Source organism: Rhinoderma darwinii, assembly GCF_050947455.1.
Source record: "Rhinoderma darwinii isolate aRhiDar2 chromosome 5 unlocalized genomic scaffold, aRhiDar2.hap1 SUPER_5_unloc_36, whole genome shotgun sequence".
NCBI lineage: Eukaryota > Metazoa > Chordata > Amphibia > Anura > Rhinodermatidae > Rhinoderma > Rhinoderma darwinii.
This window is the reverse complement of record NW_027461794.1, coordinates 490,143-512,026: the sequence shown is the minus strand read 5'-3', so window position 1 is coordinate 512,026 and position 21,884 is coordinate 490,143. Positions and strand designations below refer to the sequence as shown.

General features: G+C 45.2%; 10 non-coding genes and 2 pseudogenes across 10 annotated transcripts; all 12 read right to left on the bottom strand.

Moving 5' to 3' along the window:
- Positions 1–592: 592 nt before the first annotated feature.
- LOC142691168 (U2 spliceosomal RNA) lies at positions 593–783 on the bottom strand. The gene has a single exon (XR_012859811.1). It is a non-coding gene; the product is annotated as a U2 spliceosomal RNA (small nuclear RNA).
- Positions 784–2,125: 1,342 nt separating this feature from the next.
- On the bottom strand, positions 2,126–2,316 carry LOC142691167 (U2 spliceosomal RNA). Its single transcript, XR_012859810.1, has one exon. It is a non-coding gene; the product is annotated as a U2 spliceosomal RNA (small nuclear RNA).
- Positions 2,317–3,640: 1,324 nt separating this feature from the next.
- On the bottom strand, positions 3,641–3,831 carry LOC142691166 (U2 spliceosomal RNA). The gene has a single exon (XR_012859809.1). It is a non-coding gene; the product is annotated as a U2 spliceosomal RNA (small nuclear RNA).
- A 1,344-nt stretch (positions 3,832–5,175) lies between these two features.
- LOC142691165 (U2 spliceosomal RNA) lies at positions 5,176–5,366 on the bottom strand. The gene has a single exon (XR_012859808.1). It is a non-coding gene; the product is annotated as a U2 spliceosomal RNA (small nuclear RNA).
- Positions 5,367–6,706: 1,340 nt separating this feature from the next.
- On the bottom strand, positions 6,707–6,901 carry LOC142691233 (U2 spliceosomal RNA). The gene has a single exon (XR_012859859.1). It is a non-coding gene; the product is annotated as a U2 spliceosomal RNA (small nuclear RNA).
- A 1,351-nt stretch (positions 6,902–8,252) lies between these two features.
- Positions 8,253–8,363, bottom strand: LOC142691298 (U2 spliceosomal RNA; annotated as a pseudogene).
- A 1,346-nt stretch (positions 8,364–9,709) lies between these two features.
- LOC142691256 (U2 spliceosomal RNA) lies at positions 9,710–9,907 on the bottom strand. Its single transcript, XR_012859866.1, has one exon. It is a non-coding gene; the product is annotated as a U2 spliceosomal RNA (small nuclear RNA).
- Positions 9,908–11,304: 1,397 nt separating this feature from the next.
- LOC142691286 (U2 spliceosomal RNA) lies at positions 11,305–11,444 on the bottom strand (annotated as a pseudogene).
- A 1,344-nt stretch (positions 11,445–12,788) lies between these two features.
- LOC142691164 (U2 spliceosomal RNA) lies at positions 12,789–12,979 on the bottom strand. Its single transcript, XR_012859807.1, has one exon. It is a non-coding gene; the product is annotated as a U2 spliceosomal RNA (small nuclear RNA).
- A 1,344-nt stretch (positions 12,980–14,323) lies between these two features.
- LOC142691163 (U2 spliceosomal RNA) lies at positions 14,324–14,514 on the bottom strand. The gene has a single exon (XR_012859806.1). It is a non-coding gene; the product is annotated as a U2 spliceosomal RNA (small nuclear RNA).
- A 1,340-nt stretch (positions 14,515–15,854) lies between these two features.
- LOC142691161 (U2 spliceosomal RNA) lies at positions 15,855–16,045 on the bottom strand. Its single transcript, XR_012859805.1, has one exon. It is a non-coding gene; the product is annotated as a U2 spliceosomal RNA (small nuclear RNA).
- Positions 16,046–17,389: 1,344 nt separating this feature from the next.
- LOC142691232 (U2 spliceosomal RNA) lies at positions 17,390–17,581 on the bottom strand. The gene has a single exon (XR_012859858.1). It is a non-coding gene; the product is annotated as a U2 spliceosomal RNA (small nuclear RNA).
- Between the last annotated feature and the right edge of the window lie 4,303 nt (positions 17,582–21,884).

Below are 21,884 nucleotides of genomic sequence, written 5' to 3'. Positions count from 1 at the left end.
TAACAAATCCAAATTGCTGCTCTCTTTGTAGGCAAGCAAGGGTTTGTTGCAACTGCAATTCTTACTTCTTCTTGGAAATGTAGGGACGACAGTACATTCCATCACATCCATCTAGTGTACACAGGTAGGTCCATTGTGGCGGGCGGGCTGCTTTAATGGCTGTTTGCTGTTCCCCCTACTCCACTCCACTATTTGACTGTGGTGCTGCATCAATCAATCAGTGGCTGGCTCAGGTGCAGCTCTTTAACCTACCTAAAAGGGAGGGCGGAGAGAAGACAAGGAAGGTGAATGAGCTGTTCCAATGTGAAATGCCGGAAACACAGAAACACAGAAGACACACACACACACACACACACACACACACACACACACACACACACACACACACACACACACACACACAACAAGAGGTGGCAATGTATTAATTAATTGCATTTAATAAATGAGCTCATTATCACACATGACTGTACAAATGCATTGTCCAACAGGTGTTGAAATAATGGGATTAAAAGGGGAGATCCCATCAGAAAGACAAAAACAATAGCAAACACAAATAGCACTTTTGGAATCTGATTTTAGTCAACACATAAGGGAAGGGTGCACCGGTCCTGGAAATACTGCAATACCAGGTCAATGCGTGGAGTGGACAGAGCAAGCTCTATTTCCATCTCCCTGTTCTAAAAATCCATTTAATATATGGTCCCCAGATAGGGGACGTATCAGATATTAAACTGATAAGAACAGATACTACACTTGATCTTAGCCAAAAGGCCGAGAAGCGATAACCCGAGCGGCCCTTGCCTTGCCCGAGCCTGTCCCATACTGCTGTTCACCCCTTGCAGCGATTGATTCAGCCTACTCCTAGGCAATTCCATGGGGCCCTGCAGGCTCACACACATTTACAGCTACTAAGCGGGAGGGAGGTGAATAAAGGCCGGAGAGGAAGCTACACAGGATTTGCTTCTTTTGCTTGCACCACAATGCAGTGCTGAAAGAGGAGGAATCTACATAAAAACGCCTTCCTGGCAACGCCCAAATGCCCTCCTGCCATGCAGATAAACACTGGCAGCGGCAGCAAGTGCATGCCCACAGCCACCCCTTGTTCCTTCACACCTTGTATCAGCTGTAATCCAGTCCAGTCCAGTCCAGTGCTGCCTGCTGAGCAGCACTGACCAACACTGCCTGGGCCCAGGCTTTTATCTATCTCTGAGGCAGGCCCCATTATGATGTCAGAAAGCTGGCTCTGGAATCCTGAGGGCTCCACTATGACACGTGCAAAGTTCCGTCTGAACTTTATATAAGACGGTGCGGCTCAGTCAGTCACTCAGTGTTGCCTGAGAGGGCAACACTGCAACAGCCGGCCGCCAGGCTGTCTTTTTTTTGCACATTTATTTGCCTCCAGGAGGCCACAAGAGGGAGACAAGGGACTGCAAAATGGAAAATAGGCATCCACCAACTTTACAGACAACTTCTCTTTGCTCCTACAACCTCCATCCTTGCACAGTTTGTTATTCTTCCAGGTAACATAGTAACAAATCCAAATTGCTGCTCTCTTTGTAGGCAAGCAAGGGTTTGTTGCAACTGCAATTCTTACTTCTTCTTGGAAATGTAGGGACGACAGTACATTCCATCACATCCATCTAGTGTACACAGGTAGGTCCATTGTGGCGGGCGGGCTGCTTTAATGGCTGTTTGCTGTTCCCCCTACTCCACTCCACTATTTGACTGTGGTGCTGCATCAATCAATCAGTGGCTGGCTCAGGTGCAGCTCTTTAACCTACCTAAAAGGGAGGGCGGAGAGAAGACAAGGAAGGTGAATGAGCTGTTCCAATGTGAAATGCCGGAAACACAGAAACACAGAAGACACACACACACACACACACACACACACACACACACACACACACACACACACACACACACACACACACACACAACAAGAGGTGGCAATGTATTAATTAATTGCATTTAATAAATGAGCTCATTATCACACATGACTGTACAAATGCATTGTCCAACAGGTGTTGAAATAATGGGATTAAAAGGGGAGATCCCATCAGAAAGACAAAAACAATAGCAAACACAAATAGCACTTTTGGAATCTGATTTTAGTCAACACATAAGGGAAGGGTGCACCGGTCCTGGAAATACTGCAATACCAGGTCAATGCGTGGAGTGGACAGAGCAAGCTCTATTTCCATCTCCCTGTTCTAAAAATCCATTTAATATATGGTCCCCAGATAGGGGACGTATCAGATATTAAACTGATAAGAACAGATACTACACTTGATCTTAGCCAAAAGGCCGAGAAGCGATAACCCGAGCGGCCCTTGCCTTGCCCGAGCCTGTCCCATACTGCTGTTCACCCCTTGCAGCGATTGATTCAGCCTACTCCTAGGCAATTCCATGGGGCCCTGCAGGCTCACACACATTTACAGCTACTAAGCGGGAGGGAGGTGAATAAAGGCCGGAGAGGAAGCTACACAGGATTTGCTTCTTTTGCTTGCACCACAATGCAGTGCTGAAAGAGGAGGAATCTACATAAAAACGCCTTCCTGGCAACGCCCAAATGCCCTCCTGCCATGCAGATAAACACTGGCAGCGGCAGCAAGTGCATGCCCACAGCCACCCCTTGTTCCTTCACACCTTGTATCAGCTGTAATCCAGTCCAGTCCAGTCCAGTGCTGCCTGCTGAGCAGCACTGACCAACACTGCCTGGGCCCAGGCTTTTATCTCTGAGGCAGGCCCCATTATGATGTCAGAAAGCTGGCTCTGGAATCCTGAGGGCTCCACTATGACACGTGCAAAGTTCCGTCTGAACTTTATATAAGACGGTGCGGCTCAGTCAGTCACTCAGTGTTGCCTGAGAGGGCAACACTGCAACAGCCGGCCGCCAGGCTGTCTTTTTTTTGCACATTTATTTGCCTCCAGGAGGCCACAAGAGGGAGACAAGGGACTGCAAAATGGAAAATAGGCATCCACCAACTTTACAGACAACTTCTCTTTGCTCCTACAACCTCCATCCTTGCACAGTTTGTTATTCTTCCAGGTAACATAGTAACAAATCCAAATTGCTGCTCTCTTTGTAGGCAAGCAAGGGTTTGTTGCAACTGCAATTCTTACTTCTTCTTGGAAATGTAGGGACGACAGTACATTCCATCACATCCATCTAGTGTACACAGGTAGGTCCATTGTGGCGGGCGGGCTGCTTTAATGGCTGTTTGCTGTTCCCCCTACTCCACTCCACTATTTGACTGTGGTGCTGCATCAATCAATCAGTGGCTGGCTCAGGTGCAGCTCTTTAACCTACCTAAAAGGGAGGGCGGAGAGAAGACAAGGAAGGTGAATGAGCTGTTCCAATGTGAAATGCCGGAAACACAGAAACACAGAAGACACACACACACACACACACACACACACACACACACACACACACACACACACACACACAACAAGAGGTGGCAATGTATTAATTAATTGCATTTAATAAATGAGCTCATTATCACACATGACTGTACAAATGCATTGTCCAACAGGTGTTGAAATAATGGGATTAAAAGGGGAGATCCCATCAGAAAGACAAAAACAATAGCAAACACAAATAGCACTTTTGGAATCTGATTTTAGTCAACACATAAGGGAAGGGTGCACCGGTCCTGGAAATACTGCAATACCAGGTCAATGCGTGGAGTGGACAGAGCAAGCTCTATTTCCATCTCCCTGTTCTAAAAATCCATTTAATATATGGTCCCCAGATAGGGGACGTATCAGATATTAAACTGATAAGAACAGATACTACACTTGATCTTAGCCAAAAGGCCGAGAAGCGATAACCCGAGCGGCCCTTGCCTTGCCCGAGCCTGTCCCATACTGCTGTTCACCCCTTGCAGCGATTGATTCAGCCTACTCCTAGGCAATTCCATGGGGCCCTGCAGGCTCACACACATTTACAGCTACTAAGCGGGAGGGAGGTGAATAAAGGCCGGAGAGGAAGCTACACAGGATTTGCTTCTTTTGCTTGCACCACAATGCAGTGCTGAAAGAGGAGGAATCTACATAAAAACGCCTTCCTGGCAACGCCCAAATGCCCTCCTGCCATGCAGATAAACACTGGCAGCGGCAGCAAGTGCATGCCCACAGCCACCCCTTGTTCCTTCACACCTTGTATCAGCTGTAATCCAGTCCAGTCCAGTCCAGTGCTGCCTGCTGAGCAGCACTGACCAACACTGCCTGGGCCCAGGCTTTTATCTATCTCTGAGGCAGGCCCCATTATGATGTCAGAAAGCTGGCTCTGGAATCCTGAGGGCTCCACTATGACACGTGCAAAGTTCCGTCTGAACTTTATATAAGACGGTGCGGCTCAGTCAGTCACTCAGTGTTGCCTGAGAGGGCAACACTGCAACAGCCGGCCGCCAGGCTGTCTTTTTTTTGCACATTTATTTGCCTCCAGGAGGCCACAAGAGGGAGACAAGGGACTGCAAAATGGAAAATAGGCATCCACCAACTTTACAGACAACTTCTCTTTGCTCCTACAACCTCCATCCTTGCACAGTTTGTTATTCTTCCAGGTAACATAGTAACAAATCCAAATTGCTGCTCTCTTTGTAGGCAAGCAAGGGTTTGTTGCAACTGCAATTCTTACTTCTTCTTGGAAATGTAGGGACGACAGTACATTCCATCACATCCATCTAGTGTACACAGGTAGGTCCATTGTGGCGGGCGGGCTGCTTTAATGGCTGTTTGCTGTTCCCCCTACTCCACTCCACTATTTGACTGTGGTGCTGCATCAATCAATCAGTGGCTGGCTCAGGTGCAGCTCTTTAACCTACCTAAAAGGGAGGGCGGAGAGAAGACAAGGAAGGTGAATGAGCTGTTCCAATGTGAAATGCCGGAAACACAGAAACACAGAAGACACACACACACACACACACACACACACACACACACACACACACACACACACACACACACACACACACACACACAACAAGAGGTGGCAATGTATTAATTAATTGCATTTAATAAATGAGCTCATTATCACACATGACTGTACAAATGCATTGTCCAACAGGTGTTGAAATAATGGGATTAAAAGGGGAGATCCCATCAGAAAGACAAAAACAATAGCAAACACAAATAGCACTTTTGGAATCTGATTTTAGTCAACACATAAGGGAAGGGTGCACCGGTCCTGGAAATACTGCAATACCAGGTCAATGCGTGGAGTGGACAGAGCAAGCTCTATTTCCATCTCCCTGTTCTAAAAATCCATTTAATATATGGTCCCCAGATAGGGGACGTATCAGATATTAAACTGATAAGAACAGATACTACACTTGATCTTAGCCAAAAGGCCGAGAAGCGATAACCCGAGCGGCCCTTGCCTTGCCCGAGCCTGTCCCATACTGCTGTTCACCCCTTGCAGCGATTGATTCAGCCTACTCCTAGGCAATTCCATGGGGCCCTGCAGGCTCACACACATTTACAGCTACTAAGCGGGAGGGAGGTGAATAAAGGCCGGAGAGGAAGCTACACAGGATTTGCTTCTTTTGCTTGCACCACAATGCAGTGCTGAAAGAGGAGGAATCTACATAAAAACGCCTTCCTGGCAACGCCCAAATGCCCTCCTGCCATGCAGATAAACACTGGCAGCGGCAGCAAGTGCATGCCCACAGCCACCCCTTGTTCCTTCACACCTTGTATCAGCTGTAATCCAGTCCAGTCCAGTCCAGTGCTGCCTGCTGAGCAGCACTGACCAACACTGCCTGGGCCCAGGCTTTTATCTCTGAGGCAGGCCCCATTATGATGTCAGAAAGCTGGCTCTGGAATCCTGAGGGCTCCACTATGACACGTGCAAAGTTCCGTCTGAACTTTATATAAGACGGTGCGGCTCAGTCAGTCACTCAGTGTTGCCTGAGAGGGCAACACTGCAACAGCCGGCCGCCAGGCTGTCTTTTTTTTGCACATTTATTTGCCTCCAGGAGGCCACAAGAGGGAGACAAGGGACTGCAAAATGGAAAATAGGCATCCACCAACTTTACAGACAACTTCTCTTTGCTCCTACAACCTCCATCCTTGCACAGTTTGTTATTCTTCCAGGTAACATAGTAACAAATCCAAATTGCTGCTCTCTTTGTAGGCAAGCAAGGGTTTGTTGCAACTGCAATTCTTACTTCTTCTTGGAAATGTAGGGACGACAGTACATTCCATCACATCCATCTAGTGTACACAGGTAGGTCCATTGTGGCGGGCGGGCTGCTTTAATGGCTGTTTGCTGTTCCCCCTACTCCACTCCACTATTTGACTGTGGTGCTGCATCAATCAATCAGTGGCTGGCTCAGGTGCAGCTCTTTAACCTACCTAAAAGGGAGGGCGGAGAGAAGACAAGGAAGGTGAATGAGCTGTTCCAATGTGAAATGCCGGAAACACAGAAACACAGAAGACACACACACACACACACACACACACACACACACACACACACACACACACACACACACACACACACACACACACAACAAGAGGTGGCAATGTATTAATTAATTGCATTTAATAAATGAGCTCATTATCACACATGACTGTACAAATGCATTGTCCAACAGGTGTTGAAATAATGGGATTAAAAGGGGAGATCCCATCAGAAAGACAAAAACAATAGCAAACACAAATAGCACTTTTGGAATCTGATTTTAGTCAACACATAAGGGAAGGGTGCACCGGTCCTGGAAATACTGCAATACCAGGTCAATGCGTGGAGTGGACAGAGCAAGCTCTATTTCCATCTCCCTGTTCTAAAAATCCATTTAATATATGGTCCCCAGATAGGGGACGTATCAGATATTAAACTGATAAGAACAGATTTTTTTTTTTTTAATCATTCAGATCACGTCTTAAAAATCATAAAATTCAAAATAAAAAAGACTTAGATCATCACAATGAAAACTGAAAACGTATAATTAACTTTTGTTTTCCTCTTTCCTTTTTTCCTTTTAAGAAATCAAAAAAACATTCCTTTTTTAACAGCAATAGTTCCTAACATATCCACTAAATGTTCCTGCAAATCATTACCATCCCATTCACAGTTTACAATGCACGCTAACCACGTTGGCACACCATACCGTTCAAGAAACCCTGGTAAATTTTCTCTTACACAGAGCCGCACCCTTCTCCGCATTTTTTCAAAATTAATTTTACTACGTAACTGCTCTACTTCTTCCAGTAACCTGTCTCTTTCTGCTCTTTCCTCTTCTGAAATGACACTTTTTTTCTTTCTCTCTGCTTTTTTCCTTTTTTTCTCATCACTTTGCCCACTTCCTTCCAATTTCTGAAGCTTTCCTTCTTCCAAACTAACTTCCGCTTCCTTTCTTTTGACTATCTTCTTATTTTCGTCTTGTACCTCACGTTTGCTTTTCTTTGGGCATGATTTGAATATGTGCCCCTCCTCTCCACACATATTACATACTTTCCCTTTCTGACATTCATTATACTTATGTCCCTCTTGCAGACATTTTGTACACATTACTTTCTCACACGTTTCTCTCTCATGACCATAATCTTTACAATTCAAACAAAACATATCCATTCCCAAAAAAAATAAATTTCCACATGCACTTCCAATCTTAAACCGCGCTGGAGGAAACAATAGGTTTCCAGATTCACCAATCCTTGCAAATTTACAAAGAAATTTCCATTTCCCAGTCCAAAATCCAAAGGGGTTAAACACTTTCCCCTTTCCCACCACCTCCTCACAAAACTTAGTGAGAAATGACTTAATGTCCTCTTCTTCCACGTAAGGCGAAAACATCTTTACGACCACCAACTTCTTGTTTGGCACAAAATGTGGTGTTACCTTCACACCCACAAGTCTTGGGTCCCTTTTACCTTCCTTCAAGCGTTCCAAAAAATCAGAATAAATTTCTTCTGTAGCGAAGGTAACGTCAAAGCACCCTCTCCTCGGATAGTCCATCACCGCCAAAATGCACGATCTCTCCAGCTGAAAGAAATCCAACAAAAGGACCTTCGTGATGAACTCCAAATCCTTCCTTTGCCTCTCAGATTCCTCCACGAAAAACCGGACCGCATTCCTGGTTCGCATATGTTCGGGAATTTCCTCCATCCTGCTCCAAAAGAATTCCAGCAATCTCCAAAGAAATACCTTCAGTACCGGAGTACCAGGCAGGTGATCGCTCCCCGTTGCCCTGGACTAATCCTCCTCCCCAATAGCAGCAGAGGGGTGAAGTCTCTCCTAAGAGAAACGATCCCCCCAGGCCAAGGAAAAGGGTACCAGGGCACCTCCTGACCAAGAAACAAGGCAATACCCTAAAGTACTACACTTGATCTTAGCCAAAAGGCCGAGAAGCGATAACCCGAGCGGCCCTTGCCTTGCCCGAGCCTGTCCCATACTGCTGTTCACCCCTTGCAGCGATTGATTCAGCCTACTCCTAGGCAATTCCATGGGGCCCTGCAGGCTCACACACATTTACAGCTACTAAGCGGGAGGGAGGTGAATAAAGGCCGGAGAGGAAGCTACACAGGATTTGCTTCTTTTGCTTGCACCACAATGCAGTGCTGAAAGAGGAGGAATCTACATAAAAACGCCTTCCTGGCAACGCCCAAATGCCCTCCTGCCATGCAGATAAACACTGGCAGCGGCAGCAAGTGCATGCCCACAGCCACCCCTTGTTCCTTCACACCTTGTATCAGCTGTAATCCAGTCCAGTCCAGTCCAGTGCTGCCTGCTGAGCAGCACTGACCAACACTGCCTGGGCCCAGGCTTTTATCTATCTCTGAGGCAGGCCCCATTATGATGTCAGAAAGCTGGCTCTGGAATCCTGAGGGCTCCACTATGACACGTGCAAAGTTCCGTCTGAACTTTATATAAGACGGTGCGGCTCAGTCAGTCACTCAGTGTTGCCTGAGAGGGCAACACTGCAACAGCCGGCCGCCAGGCTGTCTTTTTTTTGCACATTTATTTGCCTCCAGGAGGCCACAAGAGGGAGACAAGGGACTGCAAAATGGAAAATAGGCATCCACCAACTTTACAGACAACTTCTCTTTGCTCCTACAACCTCCATCCTTGCACAGTTTGTTATTCTTCCAGGTAACATAGTAACAAATCCAAATTGCTGCTCTCTTTGTAGGCAAGCAAGGGTTTGTTGCAACTGCAATTCTTACTTCTTCTTGGAAATGTAGGGACGACAGTACATTCCATCACATCCATCTAGTGTACACAGGTAGGTCCATTGTGGCGGGCGGGCTGCTTTAATGGCTGTTTGCTGTTCCCCCTACTCCACTCCACTATTTGACTGTGGTGCTGCATCAATCAATCAGTGGCTGGCTCAGGTGCAGCTCTTTAACCTACCTAAAAGGGAGGGCGGAGAGAAGACAAGGAAGGTGAATGAGCTGTTCCAATGTGAAATGCCGGAAACACAGAAACACAGAAGACACACACACACACACACACACACACACACACACACACACACACACACACACACACACACACACACACACACACACAACAAGAGGTGGCAATGTATTAATTAATTGCATTTAATAAATGAGCTCATTATCACACATGACTGTACAAATGCATTGTCCAACAGGTGTTGAAATAATGGGATTAAAAGGGGAGATCCCATCAGAAAGACAAAAACAATAGCAAACACAAATAGCACTTTTGGAATCTGATTTTAGTCAACACATAAGGGAAGGGTGCACCGGTCCTGGAAATACTGCAATACCAGGTCAATGCGTGGAGTGGACAGAGCAAGCTCTATTTCCATCTCCCTGTTCTAAAAATCCATTTAATATATGGTCCCCAGATAGGGGACGTATCAGATATTAAACTGATAAGAACAGATTTTTTTTTTTTTTTTTTTTTTTTTTTTTTTTTTTTTTAAAAAATCCGGTTTCCACTCAGATCCGTCTCGAGTTAAATTTTAAACTTCAAATTTAAAGACTTGATCATCATTATGAAAAACCAAAATATAATTTTTATTTCTCTTTTTTTTGTAAGTAAAATTAATAAAACAAACCATTTCTTACAGCGATTACACCTACCATATCCACAAGATGTTCTCGAAGATCTTGACCATCCCACTCCAAATTTACAATACACGCCAACCAGGTTGGCACTTTATATCTTTCAAGAAAATCGGATATATCTCCTCTTAGACAAGTTCGTACCCGCCTCCGAACCTTCTCAAAATTAATTTTCTCTCTTAATTCCTCTATGTCTTTTACTAATTTATCTCTTTCTGCTCTATTTTCATCTGAAACAACATTTTTTTCCACAATTTTTCTCCTTTTTGTTTCATCACTCCTTTTAACCTCAACGCTTTTCCATCCTCCTCCCACTTCCTGTGGCTTATCCTCTTTTCCTGAGGTAACTTTCTCTTCCTTTCTTTTAACTATCTGTTCCTTTCTTTTAACGGTCTTCTTACTCTCCTCCTTTACTTCACTTTTGCTTTTCTTTAAACAATTTTTAAACACATGCCCTTCTTCTCTACACATGTTACACACTTTACCCTTCTCACAATCATTGTACATATGACCTTCTTGGAAACATTTTGTACAGAATATTTTCCCACAATTTTCCTTCACATGTCCATACTCTTTGCAATTATGGCAAAAAATCCCCATTCCAAAAAAATAGAGATTCCCACTTGCACTGCCAATTTTAAAGCGTGCTGGAGGAAGCAATAAGTTTCCAGCCTCTCCAACTGCCTTAATTTTACACAGGAATTTCCATTTGCCTGTCCAAAATCCAAAGGGATTAAAGACCTTACCCTTCTCCACCACCTCCTCACAGAACTTAGTGAGAAAACATATAATATCGTCTTTACACACATAGGGGGAAAACATTTTAACAATCACCAACTTTTTGCTAGGAGCAAAGTGTGGTGTTACAATCACACCAACCAGTCTTGGATCCTGCTTCTTCTCCTTCAAAGTGTCCAGAAAGTCCAGATAAATTTCCTCCGTACAAAAGGTGACATCGAAGCATCCTCTTCTTGGATAGTCCATTACAGACAATATCCATTGTCTCTCCAACTGGAAAAGACCAAGCAAGAGTACCTTTGTTAGGAATTCCAAGTCCCTGCTTTGTCCTCCAGATTCCTCCATCGTAAAACGAACAGCATTCCGAGTCCGCATGTAGTCAGGGATTTCCTCCATCCTGCCGCAAAAAAGCCAACGATATCCAACGAAATCCAACGAACTCCAACGATAATACCTTCAGCACCTAAATGCCAGGCAAGTGATCGCTCCCCGTTGCCCTGGACTAATCCTCTCCCCCAATAGCAGCAGAGGGGTTAAGTCTCTTGTAAAAGAGACGATCCCCCCAGGCCAAGGAAAAGGGTACCAGGGCACCTCCTGACCAAGAAACAAGGCAATACCCTAAAGTACTACACTTGATCTTAGCCAAAAGGCCGAGAAGCGATAACCCGAGCGGCCCTTGCCTTGCCCGAGCCTGTCCCATACTGCTGTTCACCCCTTGCAGCGATTGATTCAGCCTACTCCTAGGCAATTCCATGGGGCCCTGCAGGCTCACACACATTTACAGCTACTAAGCGGGAGGGAGGTGAATAAAGGCCGGAGAGGAAGCTACACAGGATTTGCTTCTTTTGCTTGCACCACAATGCAGTGCTGAAAGAGGAGGAATCTACATAAAAACGCCTTCCTGGCAACGCCCAAATGCCCTCCTGCCATGCAGATAAACACTGGCAGCGGCAGCAAGTGCATGCCCACAGCCACCCCTTGTTCCTTCACACCTTGTATCAGCTGTAATCCAGTCCAGTCCAGTCCAGTGCTGCCTGCTGAGCAGCACTGACCAACACTGCCTGGGCCCAGGCTTTTATCTATCTCTGAGGCAGGCCCCATTATGATGTCAGAAAGCTGGCTCTGGAATCCTGAGGGCTCCACTATGACACGTGCAAAGTTCCGTCTGAACTTTATATAAGACGGTGCGGCTCAGTCAGTCACTCAGTGTTGCCTGAGAGGGCAACACTGCAACAGCCGGCCGCCAGGCTGTCTTTTTTTTGCACATTTATTTGCCTCCAGGAGGCCACAAGAGGGAGACAAGGGACTGCAAAATGGAAAATAGGCATCCACCAACTTTACAGACAACTTCTCTTTGCTCCTACAACCTCCATCCTTGCACAGTTTGTTATTCTTCCAGGTAACATAGTAACAAATCCAAATTGCTGCTCTCTTTGTAGGCAAGCAAGGGTTTGTTGCAACTGCAATTCTTACTTCTTCTTGGAAATGTAGGGACGACAGTACATTCCATCACATCCATCTAGTGTACACAGGTAGGTCCATTGTGGCGGGCGGGCTGCTTTAATGGCTGTTTGCTGTTCCCCCTACTCCACTCCACTATTTGACTGTGGTGCTGCATCAATCAATCAGTGGCTGGCTCAGGTGCAGCTCTTTAACCTACCTAAAAGGGAGGGCGGAGAGAAGACAAGGAAGGTGAATGAGCTGTTCCAATGTGAAATGCCGGAAACACAGAAACACAGAAGACACACACACACACACACACACACACACACACACACACACACACACACACACACACACACACACACACACACACAACAAGAGGTGGCAATGTATTAATTAATTGCATTTAATAAATGAGCTCATTATCACACATGACTGTACAAATGCATTGTCCAACAGGTGTTGAAATAATGGGATTAAAAGGGGAGATCCCATCAGAAAGACAAAAACAATAGCAAACACAAATAGCACTTTTGGAATCTGATTTTAGTCAACACATAAGGGAAGGGTGCACCGGTCCTGGAAATACTGCAATACCAGGTCAATGCGTGGAGTGGACAGAGCAAGCTCTATTTCCATCTCCCTGTTCTAAAAATCCATTTAATATATGGTCCCCAGATAGGGGACGTATCAGATATTAAACTGATAAGAACAGATACTACACTTGATCTTAGCCAAAAGGCCGAGAAGCGATAACCCGAGCGGCCCTTGCCTTGCCCGAGCCTGTCCCATACTGCTGTTCACCCCTTGCAGCGATTGATTCAGCCTACTCCTAGGCAATTCCATGGGGCCCTGCAGGCTCACACACATTTACAGCTACTAAGCGGGAGGGAGGTGAATAAAGGCCGGAGAGGAAGCTACACAGGATTTGCTTCTTTTGCTTGCACCACAATGCAGTGCTGAAAGAGGAGGAATCTACATAAAAACGCCTTCCTGGCAACGCCCAAATGCCCTCCTGCCATGCAGATAAACACTGGCAGCGGCAGCAAGTGCATGCCCACAGCCACCCCTTGTTCCTTCACACCTTGTATCAGCTGTAATCCAGTCCAGTCCAGTCCAGTGCTGCCTGCTGAGCAGCACTGACCAACACTGCCTGGGCCCAGGCTTTTATCTATCTCTGAGGCAGGCCCCATTATGATGTCAGAAAGCTGGCTCTGGAATCCTGAGGGCTCCACTATGACACGTGCAAAGTTCCGTCTGAACTTTATATAAGACGGTGCGGCTCAGTCAGTCACTCAGTGTTGCCTGAGAGGGCAACACTGCAACAGCCGGCCGCCAGGCTGTCTTTTTTTTGCACATTTATTTGCCTCCAGGAGGCCACAAGAGGGAGACAAGGGACTGCAAAATGGAAAATAGGCATCCACCAACTTTACAGACAACTTCTCTTTGCTCCTACAACCTCCATCCTTGCACAGTTTGTTATTCTTCCAGGTAACATAGTAACAAATCCAAATTGCTGCTCTCTTTGTAGGCAAGCAAGGGTTTGTTGCAACTGCAATTCTTACTTCTTCTTGGAAATGTAGGGACGACAGTACATTCCATCACATCCATCTAGTGTACACAGGTAGGTCCATTGTGGCGGGCGGGCTGCTTTAATGGCTGTTTGCTGTTCCCCCTACTCCACTCCACTATTTGACTGTGGTGCTGCATCAATCAATCAGTGGCTGGCTCAGGTGCAGCTCTTTAACCTACCTAAAAGGGAGGGCGGAGAGAAGACAAGGAAGGTGAATGAGCTGTTCCAATGTGAAATGCCGGAAACACAGAAACACAGAAGACACACACACACACACACACACACACACACACACACACACACACACACACACACACACACACACACACACACACAACAAGAGGTGGCAATGTATTAATTAATTGCATTTAATAAATGAGCTCATTATCACACATGACTGTACAAATGCATTGTCCAACAGGTGTTGAAATAATGGGATTAAAAGGGGAGATCCCATCAGAAAGACAAAAACAATAGCAAACACAAATAGCACTTTTGGAATCTGATTTTAGTCAACACATAAGGGAAGGGTGCACCGGTCCTGGAAATACTGCAATACCAGGTCAATGCGTGGAGTGGACAGAGCAAGCTCTATTTCCATCTCCCTGTTCTAAAAATCCATTTAATATATGGTCCCCAGATAGGGGACGTATCAGATATTAAACTGATAAGAACAGATACTACACTTGATCTTAGCCAAAAGGCCGAGAAGCGATAACCCGAGCGGCCCTTGCCTTGCCCGAGCCTGTCCCATACTGCTGTTCACCCCTTGCAGCGATTGATTCAGCCTACTCCTAGGCAATTCCATGGGGCCCTGCAGGCTCACACACATTTACAGCTACTAAGCGGGAGGGAGGTGAATAAAGGCCGGAGAGGAAGCTACACAGGATTTGCTTCTTTTGCTTGCACCACAATGCAGTGCTGAAAGAGGAGGAATCTACATAAAAACGCCTTCCTGGCAACGCCCAAATGCCCTCCTGCCATGCAGATAAACACTGGCAGCGGCAGCAAGTGCATGCCCACAGCCACCCCTTGTTCCTTCACACCTTGTATCAGCTGTAATCCAGTCCAGTCCAGTCCAGTGCTGCCTGCTGAGCAGCACTGACCAACACTGCCTGGGCCCAGGCTTTTATCTATCTCTGAGGCAGGCCCCATTATGATGTCAGAAAGCTGGCTCTGGAATCCTGAGGGCTCCACTATGACACGTGCAAAGTTCCGTCTGAACTTTATATAAGACGGTGCGGCTCAGTCAGTCACTCAGTGTTGCCTGAGAGGGCAACACTGCAACAGCCGGCCGCCAGGCTGTCTTTTTTTTGCACATTTATTTGCCTCCAGGAGGCCACAAGAGGGAGACAAGGGACTGCAAAATGGAAAATAGGCATCCACCAACTTTACAGACAACTTCTCTTTGCTCCTACAACCTCCATCCTTGCACAGTTTGTTATTCTTCCAGGTAACATAGTAACAAATCCAAATTGCTGCTCTCTTTGTAGGCAAGCAAGGGTTTGTTGCAACTGCAATTCTTACTTCTTCTTGGAAATGTAGGGACGACAGTACATTCCATCACATCCATCTAGTGTACACAGGTAGGTCCATTGTGGCGGGCGGGCTGCTTTAATGGCTGTTTGCTGTTCCCCCTACTCCACTCCACTATTTGACTGTGGTGCTGCATCAATCAATCAGTGGCTGGCTCAGGTGCAGCTCTTTAACCTACCTAAAAGGGAGGGCGGAGAGAAGACAAGGAAGGTGAATGAGCTGTTCCAATGTGAAATGCCGGAAACACAGAAACACAGAAGACACACACACACACACACACACACACACACACACACACACACACACACACACACACACACACACACACACAACAAGAGGTGGCAATGTATTAATTAATTGCATTTAATAAATGAGCTCATTATCACACATGACTGTACAAATGCATTGTCCAACAGGTGTTGAAATAATGGGATTAAAAGGGGAGATCCCATCAGAAAGACAAAAACAATAGCAAACACAAATAGCACTTTTGGAATCTGATTTTAGTCAACACATAAGGGAAGGGTGCACCGGTCCTGGAAATACTGCAATACCAGGTCAATGCGTGGAGTGGACAGAGCAAGCTCTATTTCCATCTCCCTGTTCTAAAAATCCATTTAATATATGGTCCCCAGATAGGGGACGTATCAGATATTAAACTGATAAGAACAGATACTACACTTGATCTTAGCCAAAAGGCCGAGAAGCGATAACCCGAGCGGCCCTTGCCTTGCCCGAGCCTGTCCCATACTGCTGTTCACCCCTTGCAGCGATTGATTCAGCCTACTCCTAGGCAATTCCATGGGGCCCTGCAGGCTCACACACATTTACAGCTACTAAGCGGGAGGGAGGTGAATAAAGGCCGGAGAGGAAGCTACACAGGATTTGCTTCTTTTGCTTGCACCACAATGCAGTGCTGAAAGAGGAGGAATCTACATAAAAACGCCTTCCTGGCAACGCCCAAATGCCCTCCTGCCATGCAGATAAACACTGGCAGCGGCAGCAAGTGCATGCCCACAGCCACCCCTTGTTCCTTCACACCTTGTATCAGCTGTAATCCAGTCCAGTCCAGTCCAGTGCTGCCTGCTGAGCAGCACTGACCAACACTGCCTGGGCCCAGGCTTTTATCTATCTCTGAGGCAGGCCCCATTATGATGTCAGAAAGCTGGCTCTGGAATCCTGAGGGCTCCACTATGACACGTGCAAAGTTCCGTCTGAACTTTATATAAGACGGTGCGGCTCAGTCAGTCACTCAGTGTTGCCTGAGAGGGCAACACTGCAACAGCCGGCCGCCAGGCTGTCTTTTTTTTGCACATTTATTTGCCTCCAGGAGGCCACAAGAGGGAGACAAGGGACTGCAAAATGGAAAATAGGCATCCACCAACTTTACAGACAACTTCTCTTTGCTCCTACAACCTCCATCCTTGCACAGTTTGTTATTCTTCCAGGTAACATAGTAACAAATCCAAATTGCTGCTCTCTTTGTAGGCAAGCAAGGGTTTGTTGCAACTGCAATTCTTACTTCTTCTTGGAAATGTAGGGACGACAGTACATTCCATCACATCCATCTAGTGTACACAGGTAGGTCCATTGTGGCGGGCGGGCTGCTTTAATGGCTGTTTGCTGTTCCCCCTACTCCACTCCACTATTTGACTGTGGTGCTGCATCAATCAATCAGTGGCTGGCTCAGGTGCAGCTCTTTAACCTACCTAAAAGGGAGGGCGGAGAGAAGACAAGGAAGGTGAATGAGCTGTTCCAATGTGAAATGCCGGAAACACAGAAACACAGAAGACACACACACACACACACACACACACACACACACACACACACACACACACACACACACACACACACACACACACAACAAGAGGTGGCAATGTATTAATTAATTGCATTTAATAAATGAGCTCATTATCACACATGACTGTACAAATGCATTGTCCAACAGGTGTTGAAATAATGGGATTAAAAGGGGAGATCCCATCAGAAAGACAAAAACAATAGCAAACACAAATAGCACTTTTGGAATCTGATTTTAGTCAACACATAAGGGAAGGGTGCACCGGTCCTGGAAATACTGCAATACCAGGTCAATGCGTGGAGTGGACAGAGCAAGCTCTATTTCCATCTCCCTGTTCTAAAAATCCATTTAATATATGGTCCCCAGATAGGGGACGTATCAGATATTAAACTGATAAGAACAGATAAGGTTTCAACAAAGTTTTTTATTGGCAAAAATATTATATTTTACAGACTTTTTTTTTAAAATTGAAACCACAAGATAAAATCAATGGCATAATACATAAATATTCATACATTTAAATGAATACAAAAGTAATAATAATAAGACCAGTAATACAGATGTTATAATAAAAGTACAGAACAATAGCAGGATAAAATTTATACAGGGCATAAAAGACATAAAAGAATAAAACCATTTTTATTTACAATGTTATGGTATTCCACATTTGCAAACACCACATGGATGTTGCTTCTTTTACCCCTAGCTGCTTTTTGTCCCTAAGATAATAAATGTACATTTCACTTAGGGCATATTTGACACAATTTTTAACATCAATAAAATCATGTTTAAAAAGCAGAATGTTCCTAACCTTCCAGATGGCATTCTTAAAACAGTTTAAAATGATCCAACAGACCATTTGCTGTTTAAAACTTGGGCAGTTAAAAAGACCATAAAACACGTATTCAAATTTAAGATCTTTAAGACCGCAGGCCCATTTCAACAATGGGCCTACCTTCCTCCAAACCTCCTGTGCATATGGGCAGTTCCAAAACAGGTGCATTACCGTCTCGTCGTCACCACACCTGTCTCTCGGGCACTTGGCTCTCGCCACCAGTCCTCGCCTATGCTGGAATTCACGGGTAGGGAGGCACTGGTGAACGATTGCCCAGGCAAGGTCCTTGTGCACATTTGCCATAAATTTCCCGAAAACGTTCCGCCACACCACCTTGGACCTTGCCTGTGAGAAATTTGAAACTGCCAGTGTATCCTCCTGCCGCCTACAGGAGAGTGACACTTTTTTCTGGTCCCCCAATATGTCAGGCTCCAATTCTTGGAGACCTAGGAGCCTGACAGTTTTTTCGAGCACCGCATATTGTTTTGGGGGACACAGAAGCACAGGAGAATTCAAAGGGACACGAAACCATCGTTTAAAAATCATGCCCGTAGCGTACTTTAAAAAGTAGCTAAAAATACCATCAGAATTATACATTTTAAAACAGAAGCAAAAGTATTTAATGTAAAAGAAGTTAAAAAGGTTAGGAACATCTCTCCCGCCATTGTCCTTACATCTGTACATAAAATCACGTTTTAGTTTTTCCATTTTGGAACCCCATAAAAACATAAAACAGATCCTGGTCACTTTTTTAATATATAAAATTGTTGGAGGGAAAACCATAGCTACATAAAGCATTATGGGTAATAAAACAGATTTAATTATTAAAACTTTTCCCTCCATGGTGAGATTTCTCAAATTCCACATTAAAACCTTTTTTTCCATTTTGGCAATTACTGAATCCCAATTGGGTCTCCCATCGTTTTCTTGATTAAAAACAATTCCTAAAATTTTTATCTGATCCTGCTGCATGTTAACTCCTGGTGTCACAGAGGAATCCCATACACCAGTATAAAAACAGTCACATTTATCAACGTTTAATTTAAAACCAGAGGCTTCACAAAAAAAGCCGGTGTTCCTCAATGCCCTTCTCATAGAAGCGGCGTCTGGGCATAGGATGGTGGCGTCATCCATATAGCCTAGGATTTTTACCTGGTTCCCCCTTCCTCCAGGTATGGGCACGCCTCTGATGACTTTATCATCTCTTATTAGGGTGAACAGAGGTTCAATGGCACAAATAAAAAGGAGCGGAGACAACGGGCACCCCTGTTTCACCCCTGATAAAAGAGGAACACCTTTAGTTAAAAATCCGTTGATAGAAATTTGGCTAAAACAGGATCGATATAAAAGCTTAATACGTGTTAAAATAATTTCAGGAACAGCCATCTTTTTAAGAACCATAAAAAGATATTCATGGGAGACCCGGTCAAAAGCCTTCTCGAAATCTAAGGATAAAATAGCAAGGCTTTGACCCCTTTCTTTAAAATACCAAATGATGTCACGTAAAATATTCAGGGACTCAGTAATTGACCTCCCAGGTACCCCACATACCTGGTTTGGATGGATTAATTTATGAATAAAAGGTTTAAAACGGATTGTTATTAGTTTAGCTAAAATTTTACAATCAACGTTTAAAAGAGTAATAGGGCGCCAGTTTTTTAACTGGTCCTTCTCACCTTTTTTAAAAATTAAGGACACAATCCCCCTCCTCCAGGAAGGGGGCAGCTCTTCAGTAATAAAAACTTCCTTATACAATAAAAACATGTCATTCTTTAAAATTTCCCAAAAAGCATGATAAAATTCGATGGGCAGACCATCTTCCCCAGGAGCTTTCCCATTAGAAAAACTTTTAAAAGCAAATAAAAGTTCCTCCAAGGTAATATTACGGGATAAAACTTCCTGGTCTAAAATATCTAGCTTGGCATCAAGGGAATTAAGAACATGTTCTAAAAAGGAAGGATCAATATTTTTCTTGTTAAAAAGAGATTGGTAGAAATTAAAAGCAGAATTTAAAATGCCGACCATAGTGGTTTCTCCTTCAAGGTTTAAAATGACATCTCGTTTATCCATTACCTTTTTGAAGAAGAACCGGGAACACTTCTCGCCATCCTCGAGGTACTTTACATGTGAATTAAAAATTATTTGTTTCCCTTTCTCTTCTATGGCATGTTTTATTTCAGCTTTAAGATTTAAAATATCATCATCAACATCCATACCAATCTCCTTCAATTTAAAAAGTACATGTAAACGTTTATTAAGAACATAAAACCATTGTTTTTTCTCTTTTGCTTTCTTCTTACCTGCTCGAATAAAAAAAGCTCTGATTTTGGGTTTAATGCCCTCCCACCAGTGTAGCATAGGCTGACTGGGCGCTCTATGGGACTGCCAACACTGGTAGGTCCGCACAAACTCCTCTTTAATGATGGGGTCCTCCAGGAGTGTGGTGTTTAGTCTCCAGGGACCCCTACAAGCTTTTTGCTCTCCCTCTAGCTCCAGGTGCACCGAAAGGAGCTTGTGATCAGATAAAATATTTGTTAAAAGCAAACATTTTTTGGGAATAAAACTATTAGAAGTGAAAATAAAATCAATTCTGGAGCTCACTCTTCCATTGGACCAGGTGGGGCCTGGGTCCGCAGGCAAGAGTTCCCTCCAGCAATCTTTCAATTTAAAATCACCAATAAAATTCTTGAGCAGGTAAGAAGTACGGTCAATTTTTCGATTAAAATCCCCACCCTGCCGGTGTTCTCCATCACGTACACAGTTAAAATCACCACCCACCAGCAGGGGGGTAGACCCAACACAAAACAATGGTAAAATCTCTAATAGTTCTGCCCTCTCCTGTTTGGTAGGAGGGGCATAAACGTTTAAAACACGAATTAAAATTCCATTAAAAAGCAAATGTATTAAAATAGCTCTGCCGGGCATGATTTCAGTCACTGTTTGGATGGAGATAAAACGACCTCGGCAGAGCAATCCAACCCCCGCAGAGCGACAGTCATTTCCACCAGACCAGACTGAGGGGCCTAGTTTCCAGTCCATCTTTAAATCTTGATATTCCAAGTCATTAGGGATTCCACATTCTTGAAGCAGGCAAAGGTCAAAGTCCACAGTCTCTAAAAATGAAAATAAAGCAGTCCTGCGGACAGGGCTCTTTAGGGACCTCACATTTAGTGAGGCGACTTTGATAGGAACCAACATAGTCTTAGTTGAGGTCAGAGTCCGAACCAGAAGAGTCGTACTCGGAGATCAGCTGCGAGTCTGGACCCCCTTTTTGAGGGGTCAATAAATCTTGGATGTTGGTAGGGTCAGAGCCAGATACGTGGGCGGCTCCAACCCCCACACTGCTCTCATCCGAACTCCGATAGGCAGCTTTCCTCCGAACTCCGGACTCCTCTTCCTCTCGCTGTCTCTTTGCAGAATGGCTCCTATCCATCTCCTCGAAGTCGCTCTCACCCATCTCTGGCCCCTGGCTGAAGATATCGCTGATGTCCTTACTGGGCAGCTGCACAGGGGCCTGTGAGGTCCCATCACTCTTGGCAACCTTTGCCTGCTTACGGGGAGCCTTCATCGCAAGCCCCTCCACAACCGCAGTGGAGGAACTTTGCTCCGACCCCCCCGTTGACCGGTAATGGTCAAAACGAGGCTCCAATCCAGCATATTTTAGGGTTTTCTTAATGGAGCCCTCGTCTGACACAGAGTGTCTCCGCTCCATGCCCACACTCTTGGGACAGGCGTCAGGTCCTACTGCAGAACCTACGGAGCCACGACGCCTGTCGCTAACCACTGCCTCAACAGGGTCCACTGCAGGCGGAGCAGAGGACCTGTTTGCAGAGGTGCCGGTCAACTTATGTCCAGCAGAGTCAGAATTCCTCCTGCTCTGCCTGGACCCGGTGGAATCCCTATGGCCGTCC